Below are 11,276 nucleotides of genomic sequence, written 5' to 3' on the forward strand. Positions count from 1 at the left end.
CCCTCCTGAAATCCCAAGCTCCTCAGAGTCAACAGCCATTCTTTGAACTTCTTTTTGCTCTGACAGGGATGAACATGGAATGGACATAAAACGTGCTTGAATATTGAATGGAGAGGGGGAGAGTGAAGAGAATGAGGAGGGGAAAATGCTTACTCAACAAATACGTATTACACATCTATCATAAAGCATAATTTCCAACATAAAGTGTAATAAAAAATAAACCAGAGTAAAAAGATGGGGAATGAATAAATGAATGAATTTATCAAATGTCTAGTAAATTCAAACTCCACAAACACTTCATTTCTATCCACCCAGGGTTTTCCACCAGACTGTACAACAGTGGGGGGAGGCCACTGGGTTTTTATACTATTTTGCTAAGGCCATCATAACAAAGCACTATGGACTGGGGGAGCTTAGACAACAGAACTGTATTGTCTCATAGTCTGGAGGGTATAAGTCCAAACTCAAGATGTCAGTAGGACTGATTCCTTCTACGGGTTGTGAATGATCTGCCAGGCATCTCTCCCTAGTGTGTATCCTAATGACTTGATTTTACAACTTAATTTCCTTTGTAAAAATAAAACAAAACAAAACTCTATCTCCAAGTAAAGTACATTTGAGGTACTGGAGGTAAGGATTTGAACATATGAATTTGGGGGGAACACAGTTCATCTCATAACAGTGCCCAAACAATGTTTTTACCTTTCTATCAAGATCTACATACGATTGGGGTTTACCAATTAAAGATTATTTTAGTCAGTTGTAACCTCCTTGAGGATAGGAACTCTGTTCTTCATAACTATTTCTCAAGTTATTAGGGCCACACCTGGGATATAGAAGATAATTTACAAATGTTAGATTGAATTCATTTTTGTTCTAGAAAACTCAGGGCAAAGGGTGAAGCCATTTAACCCAGGAAATCAAAATAGGTTGATAGCCCGCAGCAATTCCTGAAACTCTGAGTCAAAGGAAATTATGTTTCCATGACACAGAATCTGTTTCTGGATTTCTTAATTAGGGGTGTTTGCATGATGAGAGGAGACTTGCTTCCCTCCTCTCAAATCAATGGTCTCTGCCTCTGCCATCAGAATTATCTCTACAGCAACTCGGGTGAGTCACAGAGAGAAGGTCTGGCTCTCAGTGGGGGAATGAACAGCGGGAGAGAGGAAAAGCATCTTAAGATAGAGACCCCTTATGGATGTACAGGAGGAAAGGAGGGCCCACAGCTCAGCCTTTCAGTAACAAATGCAACAGAAACATCAAAATAGTTTTAACTGAGTGTCTCCCCACCTCAGAGATATGCTGTTGCTTCCCTTTCAACAAATGGCTCAGCAAAAAGTCTCCAAAACCCCATACCACCTGGGCTCTTGCCCTCTGTCCCTGGACCAACTGTGAAAAGCTTAACATCCAAAACCCGGAAAGAAGACACGGTAGGTATGAGACGTGTGAGCTCTTAGCACCATCCTGCCTCACAGTCTTTGATTCCTTGAAGCCTCCCGTGTGCTTGCACTGTTCCCTACAGACCGGATAGTGTTATTCAGTCTAGTCACCAGAGATTCTCTGAATGCATGTATTCCTTACCTGAAGACATGGTTCCCACATCCTCTTCCATCACTGAGCGCATTGAATGACGATCTCACTTAGCAAGCTTTATCAGAGTGGACAGCATTCTGATAAAGATTTTATTTATTTGAGAGAGAGAGAGAGAGAGAGAGTGCAAGCATGAGCAGGGGAGGTGGCAGAAGGAGAGAGAGAAGCAGACTCCCCGCTGAACAGAGAACCCAATGCAGGGCTTGATCCCAGGACTCTGGGATCATGACCTGAGCTGAAGGCAGATGCTTAACTGACTGAGCCACCCAGGTGCCCTGAGTGAACAGCATTCTTAAGATCTATTCAGAAACCCAGAAACAGAAACCAGATGGTTAAGCAGGAAAGTGTTCTCATGCTTTCTCTTCTACCAACTAACAGCCTGCATCAGGTATCCAGTTCTCCAGGTTGGACACCAAACAAAACTCTAAGAAAGGCAAGAAACAGCAAATGTTGGAGAGGTTGTGGAGAAAGGGGAAGCCCGTTACACTGCTGATGGGAATGCAAGTTGGTACATCCACTTTGGAAAACCATGTGGAGGTTCCTCAAAAAATTAAAAATAGAGCTACCCTATAACCCAGCAATTGCAATATTGGGTATCTGCCCCAAAGATACAGATGCAGTGAAAAGAAGGGCCATATGCACCCAAGTGTTCATAGCAGCAATGTCCACAATAGCCAAACTATGGAAAGAGCCAAGATGCCCTTCAACAGACGAATGGATAAAGAAGATGTGGTCCATATATACAATCGAATATTACTCAGCCATCAGAAAGGATGAATACCCAACTTTTGGATGGGACTAGAGGGGATTATGCCAAGTCAAGCAGGGAAAGTCAATTATCATAGGTTTCACTTATTTGTGGAACATAAGGAATAGCATGGAGTATCTTAGGAGAATGAAGGGAAAAATGAAGGGGGGGAATTGGAAGGAGATATGAACCATGACAGACTATGAACTCTGGGAAACAAACTGAGGGTTTTAGAGGGGAAGGCGTGGAAGGACGGGTTAACCCAGTGATGGGTATTAAGGAGGGCATATATTGCATGGAGGACTGAGTGTTATATGCAAACAATGCATCATGGAACACTACATCAGAAACTAATGACGTACCATATGGTGACTAACACAACATAACAAAAAATTTTTAAGAATTAAAAAAAAAATTCTAAAAAGACTTTTAGAAGGTGATCCACAAAGCTAAGACAGGTCAAACAGAATTCCAACCACTAAAGAAAGAAGAGAAGAAGAGAATCCTTTGCTCATACTGCTGTGAAGAGGCTACAGACAAGCCCCAGTGCAGCTGAAAACAGTTAAAAACCGTTAAATCGGGTCTGTCAGCAGTGCCTCTAAGGGAAAGACACAGAGATGGCCAAGACCAAATCCTTGAACTACAGCTTCTCAAGGGATCTCTGGGGAGAGGACTCCTGCAGCAAATGCACACAGCTTATGACTATGGGACTTCCAACCTTCATTCCAGGAAGCTGGACTAGACCATGTGAAAGCTAGGAGGAATTGGTTTTCCACTCTAACCTTTGGCGTACTTCTCAAATGAAGAAATTGTTTTCGGAGAATCACAAGGTCTCTCTGAGTTTTTTTTAATTTGGCTTTTTATTTGAATGATAATATAAAAATAATTCTTAGCTTGTTCTCGATCATCTGGATGACTGTTTAAGAATGCTCTGTGAAATTTCAGTACCTAAGGTTGCGTTTTGTGAAGGGCTGTGCAAGCAAAGCGAAGTTTAAATGGCATCAAGGTCTGCTGTTTAAGTGAGGATTTTGAAATGGTTTGAATGTAAAAAAGTAGTGGGAGAACAAGTCATCACATGGCAAATCGTAAACGTGGAAGACTGTGTTGTCCAAAAATGGGCTCAGTGATATTCCTAGTCCTACGTGCTTCTTCAAAACCTGGTCACTATCACATCAAGAGGTAGAGTCTGTAACTCCTCCCCTTTGACCTCAGTGGGCGTTTGTGACCACTTCAACAAGTAGAATGTGATAGAAGTGATGCTGCCTGGGGCGCCTGGGTGGCTCAGTGGGTTAAAGCCTCTGCCTTCGACTCAGGTCATGATCCCAGGGTCCTGGGATCGAGCCCCGCATCGGGCTCTCTGCTCAGCAAGGAGCCTGCTTCTTCCTCTCTCTTTCTCTCTGCCTGCTGCTTTGCCTACTGTGATTTCTGTCTGTCAAATAAATAAATAAAAATCTTAAAAAAAAGAAGAAGAAGAAGAAGTGATGCTGTCTGACTTCCCAGGCTAAGTTGTAAAAAAGATAGAGCTTTCTTCTCGTCCTTTCTATCTGAACACTCACCCTTGGGACATAGCTCTATGTTGCAAAGAAGCTCAGGACCCATGAAGAACCACATGTATGTCTTCTGGCTAGAAGATCCAGACAAGGTCCCAGTGAGCAGATGGTGTCAATTGCCAGACATGTCAGCAAGCAAGCTTTCGGATCAAGGGTTGGCAGTTTCTGAACTGGCCGAACCTGACCTATTGCCCATTTTTATAAATAGTTTAATTGGAACACTACCATGCCCATCCATTTTTCTATGGCTTCTTTTTTTGCTACAATGACAGTGTTTAGTAGTTACAACAAACGATATGGTCTATAAGGGTGAAAATAATGTACTATCTGGTTTTTTACAGAAAAACTTTACCGGCCTAGAATCGTTAGATGATTCTAGGTCCCATTCTTCAAGCCACCTTAGGTAAGTCCTGAGCAGAGGCCTCTGCTTAGTGGAGCAGAGACGAGCCGTTCTTAGCGAGCTCTGCCCAAATCACAGATTTGTCAGCAGTACAAGTGTTGTTTCAAGTCACAAATTTTGGGATTGCTTGTTTCCTAGCAATAGATAACTGTCGCAGTTTTATAAGCATGCTGTATTCAAGAGGACCTGGCCAGAGCAGGTGATTCCATATTCAGATTCTACTGCTTAGAGTTTATCTTTGTGTTTACCAACTTGCAGCAGTTCATTAGCTGCAAGAAGTAGATAATTGCAGTGAAGGATTTTTCCATTCCCAACTCTAATAGGAATTAGATTAGATGCCCCCTGTAATTCAGATTTTAATAACATCACAATGCTAATCTTATCTCCAAGAAAAGATAATTTTACATTATTATCTAGTAACACATCATTAAAATTGGTCTTCAAGAATCACTTGCTGCCACCTTATGGGTATGTGGTCTGATTACCTTGCGTTATCAAACCAAGCTTTGACATTACTAGTGACATTTTCTGCAACACACTATGCAGACGGTTTATTCTCTGCATTAAAACAATTGAACAATTGAAGTCAAAATGCAGGAAAAAAATTAAATATACAGCCAGAGCCGGAAGTCTTTAAATTATTAACCAATTAGGGAGTTTTGTTTTAGCAAAACATCATCTCTCACATTAAATTTAATCATATAGGATTTTGTGGATTTTTTGGGTTAGTTTGATAATTTGGTTTTCTAACTGTTTAAGCTGCAAATAGAGCTATGAGCATAGGATTCATATTTACATTTATCTGTGTGTGTGTGTGTGTGTGTCTGTGTGTGTGTGTGCACAGAAGCAATGTCAGAACAGGTGATAGAGTAAATCTGTACTATATAATTTTTCCCTTTAAAAGAGACCTGTACAGACACAAAAAGACAAATACTGTATGATTCCCCCTGATATAAGTTACCTAAAATAATCAAATTCACAGAAACAGAAAGTAGAATAGTGTCACCAGGGGTTGGGGATAAAGAGAAAATGGGGAGTATTATTTAATGGGTATGGAATTTCAGTAGGAGATGATGAGAAATTTCTGGAAATGGATGGTGGTGACGGTTACACAAAAATATGAATGCACTTACTGCCACTGAATTTTATACTTAAAAATGGTTAAAATGGTAGATTTTACGTTATTTATATTTAATCAAATTTTTTAAAAATGAGAGAGGCTGGTACCTTACCCAAATCCCAGCCCAAGCCAAAAGCAGCTGAGAGTCTCCCCTGGCCATTTCCCCTCAGGCCTAGATGCTTAACCTAGACCTTTGAGGTTTTCACAGTCAAGGGTGAATAGAGCCCTTTTTTAAAGGGGCGCCAAAGAATGAGTGCCCAGGGGAACAGCATCTCTCCCTGTCTTGCTCAGACTGGAAGCTGCACCAGCCTGAGACACTCACCCCTGGACTTTTGGTAACAAGCCCCTCACAGCCCCTGAGCAGGGGAGGAAAGAAGGATTCCAAAGAGAAGCCATCTGAAAGAGGCACTCTGAAAGAAGGCCATCCACCCACAGGCACTCAAAAGTCTCTCACCCTCATTCTGGTTTTGTCCCACACCAAAGGGGAACTCCTCCTTCTAGAAGAGGGTGATCTTTGAGCAACACTGGAGACTGAGGGACCCTTCCAAGGGAAGCGAGGAGGCCCAGTGGAAGAAACGGGCTAATTAGAAGGGAGATTCTGGGGTGGGCATTCAGAGGGAAGGACTGGCCCCTCAGAGGTGCCAGACTCTATGCTTTACATTCTTTATCACCTTTAAAAATCTTCACGATAACAGTGGCTGTTTTTGTCTCCATGCTATAGAAAAAGAAACTGAGGCAACAGCTAACTTGTCTGCATTGTCTCACAGCTCAGAAGCCAGGATGAGAACAAGGTCTGTCTAATTACACTATCCTGGTTCCTGCCCCTTCTTCCTCCTTGTCCACCGTGGACAGGTTCTAATTCTCCCTCTCACCTGCTCTCTAATGGTTCTGCCTCACTACACACCAGCCTCCTCATCTGAAAATACCTCTTCACAGCCTTGAAGGAGCCCTCGGACTCCCTCTAAGTAGTGTAAGAATTTGGCAAATAGCAAAGAACCCCAGAGAAGTGGAGTCCAGCAGAAAAACCGATACCAGAAGAAAGCCATGTCAGACCCCCCACCCACCCACATCATTCAGGGGCACTGATTCGGGATTTCTTTCTTGAGCGCCTTTAATTTAACATGCGGGTGTACCTAGAAACAAAGCCCTTCTATAAGAAAGCTAACCATGCTAAACATTCTTTACAAGCAATTCGTACCGCAGCCCTTTCTAGCCACACTGTTTGCGCAGTGGCAGTATCGTAGCCAATGAGGTTTATCCGAGGCGCGATTATTGCTAATTGAAAATAGCTCTAAAAATAATATCTTGAGCAGTTTCTATTTGCTCCTTCCCAGGAGAAGGTAAACAAGTAAACTCAAAGGCAGCTGCTGCCCGGCCACATCTTCCTGTATTTGTTTCTTGTCTCTCAGGGACAGGCCACTCCTCGACCCCCACCCCTGCTCTTCCTGCTCTCCACCGCTCCTCCATCAGTTCCTCTCCTCTACCAAATTAGACACAGGAGCAGCAGTGATCGTGAGTATTTTCTTAGTAATTCTTTACACTTTCGTATGAATTAATTTTTTGTGTAATACTGCCCATTTTTATCATTGGGCAAATGTTCCCCAGGAAACAAACCGAGGCACCAGCACCTGGAAGAGGGTGGAAGAGGTTATACTAAGTGGCTTGTAGAGGCCATGATGGTTCCATATCTGAAGGAACTGTACTGAAACTGTAAACACCTAGAAGGAACATAGGCAGTAAGCTCATTGACATCTGTCGTAGCAATGCTTTTTGGATCTGGTTCCAAAGACAGGAGAAAGGAACAAAAATTAAAAATGGGACTACATCAGACTAGAAAGCTGCACAGTGGAGGAAACCATCAATAAAGCAAAAAGACAACGTAATTCATAGGAGAAGATATTTTCAAGTCACATATCTGGTAAGCTTTTTGTATCCAAAATATATAATAAACTTATACAACTCATTAACAATAACCAAAAAAAACAAAAAACAAAAAACAAAAACAACCACAAAAAACCCCCCAGTAATCCAATTTTTAAAAGGACGGAGGAGGGACACCTGGGTGGAACAATCAGTTAAACATTTGATTCCTGGTTTGAGCTCAGGTCAAGATCTCAGGGTCATGAGATTGAGCTCCAAATCAAGCACCATATTGAGCTCCACGCTCAGCACAGGGTCTCCTTAAGACTTTCTCTCCCTCTCTCTGTGACCCTCCCCCCATTCACATGTGCACTCTCTCTCTCAAATAAATAAATAAATTTTTAAAAAAGAAAAGAAAAAGGACAAAGGATCTCAACAGACATTTTTCCGAAAAAAATGTATAGATGGCCTACAGGCACATAAAAAGATGTTCAACATCACTAATCATCAGGGAAATGCAAATAAAAACCACAATGAGGTATTATCTCACCCCAGGCAGAATAGCTAGAATAAAAAAGACAAGAAATAACAAGTATTGGCAAGGATGTGGAGAAAAGGGAACCCTCGTGTGCTGTTATGGCTATATAACTTGGAATAGCCACTATGGAAAAGAATATGAAGTTTCCTCAAGAAATTTACCACATGATCCAGCAATTGCACTACTGGGTATCTATCTGAAAAAATGGAAACATTAATTTGAAAAGATACATGCATGTCTATGTTCATTGAGGCATTATTTACAATAGCCAAGATATGGAGACAACCTAGGTGTCCATAATGCATGAATGGATAAAGAAGTCTTCTTTATTTTCTTTATCCATTCATCCATTGATAGTTACATGAATAAACATATTACACAAACACACACACACACAGACACACACACACACACACACACACAATGGAATACTAGTCAGCCATAAAAGGAGAATGAAATCTTACCAATTGCAATAACATGGGTGAAACTTGATGGTATTACGTCAAGTAAAATAAATCAGAGAAAGACAAATACTGCATGATTTCACTTACATGTGACATCTAAAGAACAAAACAAACAAAACAAAACCCAGACTCATAGATACAGAGAACAGATTGGTGGTGACCAGAAGGGCGGAGGGCTGGGGCGGGGCTGGGCAAAATGGGTAAAGGGGATTGAGAAGTACAAAACTCAATTTTGTACTAGACTTGTGGTAACCGTTTTACAATGTATACAAAGGTCAATCACTATGTTGTACACCTGAGTATGTCAATTATACCTCAGTAAGTTTTTCTAAAAGTGCAAAAAAAGAAAGAAACAATGGATACCTAGAAGGGAGCTCACATTTGTGGGTCTGGGCCACTAGATGGCAATTATGCCCCTTTGCCCTATTATTGCAGCTGAGCCTAGACAACTGGCCTGTCCCTGGAGCACTTTGGTGTCTTTCTGGTGAAAAGATCTTTGAGATCTTTTCTCATCAATACACCCTTTCATTATAGCAACAACTGTTTCTTATCTACCTTTACCTTTATTAAGGATACTTATTTAAAAACTCAGAGAAACATTAAAAGTGATAAGAGGGTTTTCCCTCATACCGCAATAGGAGCTCCATCTGACCAAATATTTATGTAATATTAGCAAGAGCCTTTGCCCCACTTTCAGTCACCTTTCTGCTTTTGTGTGCTTTGGAAAACCTTCGTCCTGGGAACTCTTCTTTGGAGGTGCTTTTTCTTCCCAGCCTTTCCCTCAAGGAAGCCTGTCAGGGTACTCTGGTTAGACTACCCTGCCACGTTTCCCTCAGCTGAAAAAGTCCTCAATCCCATGCCACTCTTCTGTGAAGTATTTCCTACATCTTTTCCCAAACCTTAGCCCTACCCTCCTTACCACCTATGTTCAAACCACATTTGTCATACAGCTACTAAAGAGTTAATACATCATTCCATTGTTATTTGCCCACATGTGTCTTCCTCAGTAGATGGCAAGTGTCTAGAGAGCAGGGATAAAGTTTTATTATTTATTTCTGATTCCTACAGTGCCCAGCCCAGCAAGCTGCCAACTACCATTGAGACAGCAGGCAGAGATTGAAGAGAAAATAACCCTGTTACCTTCTCCAGTGTTCCAGTTGTCCAGGACTAGCCATTATCCAGTCCCAGAACAATTTCACATCTCTTCTGCCCTGTCCTAGGACCTGAAGAGTTGACTCACCATTGGCATCACTAGGTGAGCGGGTGAGGAATGAGTGTGTTTAGGTGAGTATTTGAGGGAATAGGAGTGCAGTGGGGTACAAATACTGACAGATGTCTGGATTCCTCTTGGACACTAACCAGTTCCCTTATCTCTGCTTGCTCACAAAGAAATGTTATTGGTCTAGGAGTAGATTACAAAGGCCAAGTGGATTAAGGCCATTTTCATTTGTCTTTTTTTTTTTTTTTAAAGATTTTATTTATTTGACAGATAGAGATCACAAGCAGGGAGAGAGGCAGGCAGAGAGAGAGAGAGAGGAGGAAGCAGGCTCCCCGCCAAGCAGAGAGCCCGATGCGGGACTCGATCCCAGGACCCCGAGATCATGACCCGAGCTGAAGGCAGCAGCTTAAACCACTGAGCCACCCAGGCGCCCCCATTTTCATTTGTCTTAAAGGTGACTTCCTTTCCAGCTGCAAAAAACTTATATCCACAGAAGGATATAATTTGGAATTATGTCCTGGAATATTTTTCCTCTGCTCTGCTTCCTTCAAAACCGTGCAGCTGAAGTGTAGTCCTGGGACCAGCAGTGTAAGTACTACCTGGGAACTTGCTAGAAATGCAGAATCTCGGACCCCACCCAGATCTGCTGAGTCAGAGTCTACATTTTTACAAAATCCCCAGGTGATTCACATGCACATTAAAGTGTGAGAAGACCGATCTATAACATACCTGGAGGCCACAGGATTTCATGGGAATGTGGTATCTTTGTACACTCTGGTCCCAAAAAGTCAGGGTCACAGTGGGATGAGTCAAATTCTTCACAACATGAGAGTTTAACAGAAAGTCCATTGTTTGGCAATGCTGGGGCATTAAACAGCCCTAATACTTCCTCACAGTATTGGGAATTAAACATAAAGCTCCCACTGATGGAAACCTGGACCCCAGACCAAGGTCTTTGTCAGATTCTTCAAAGATTCCCCAACAGTGACTAGGTGATGATACCTGTGGTCAGCTAGGGTAGTGTATAGACCAGGTAAAGACAGAATGAAGCCTTTCTTTCTTTCTTTAAGATTTTATTTATTTCACAGAGAGAGAGAGACCACAAGTAGGCAGAGAGGCAGGCAGAGAGAGAGGGGCAGAAGCAGGCTCCCCACCAAGCAGAGAGCGGGATGTGGGGCTCAATCCAGGACCCTAAGGTCATGACCCAAGCCAAAGGCAGAGGCTTAACCCCCTGAGCCACCCAGGGACCCCGAAGCCTCTCTCATAGGCTCTGAAGAACCACTACAGTCCAGATGAGGTTTTCTTAGTAACTGCAGCAGAGAAGTCTAAGAATTAGCAAGCCAATTGGGGTGGGAGTGAGGGAGTCATGTGATAGTGACTGGGCTTGCTTCAGACTTAGGAGGTCTTACAGGGCCCGGGATCAAATGAGGGTAAATGCCAGAAATCCTCCACAGTGCAGTAGGCCCAGGGAGGATGGCCTGGGCCTGACTTCAGCCACCCTCTGCCTTCTATGTTTGGAGCAGGACACTGTTCCCAGGGCTTCCTAAGGTCAGATGAGTGATGGGTCAGAGCAGAGCATGTTCTCAGAGATGATAGGAATTGAGTCTTTCAAGGAAGGGAGACCATGCCATTCATGAAACTGTACATAGCCTGTGTTTGTACCAAAGCTTCTGCCTGAGAGATGGATAACCACAAGGCAAGACAGCAGGCAGCCTGAGGGAGAGGCAGCCAGCATGTTCATGGCCAGGTTCATGTGGAAAAATCTCCCAAGGGCCTATAGGGCATTG

The 11,276-nt window shown here is 42.7% G+C and overlaps 1 pseudogene; it reads left to right on the top strand.

Annotated features, from left to right (window-relative positions):
• The first annotated feature begins 6,626 nt into the window (after positions 1–6,626).
• LOC123941018 lies at positions 6,627–6,745 on the top strand (annotated as a pseudogene).
• The last annotated feature ends 4,531 nt before the right edge of the window (positions 6,746–11,276 follow it).

This window comes from Meles meles, chromosome 4, assembly GCF_922984935.1.
Source record: "Meles meles chromosome 4, mMelMel3.1 paternal haplotype, whole genome shotgun sequence".
Lineage (NCBI taxonomy): Eukaryota > Metazoa > Chordata > Mammalia > Carnivora > Mustelidae > Meles > Meles meles.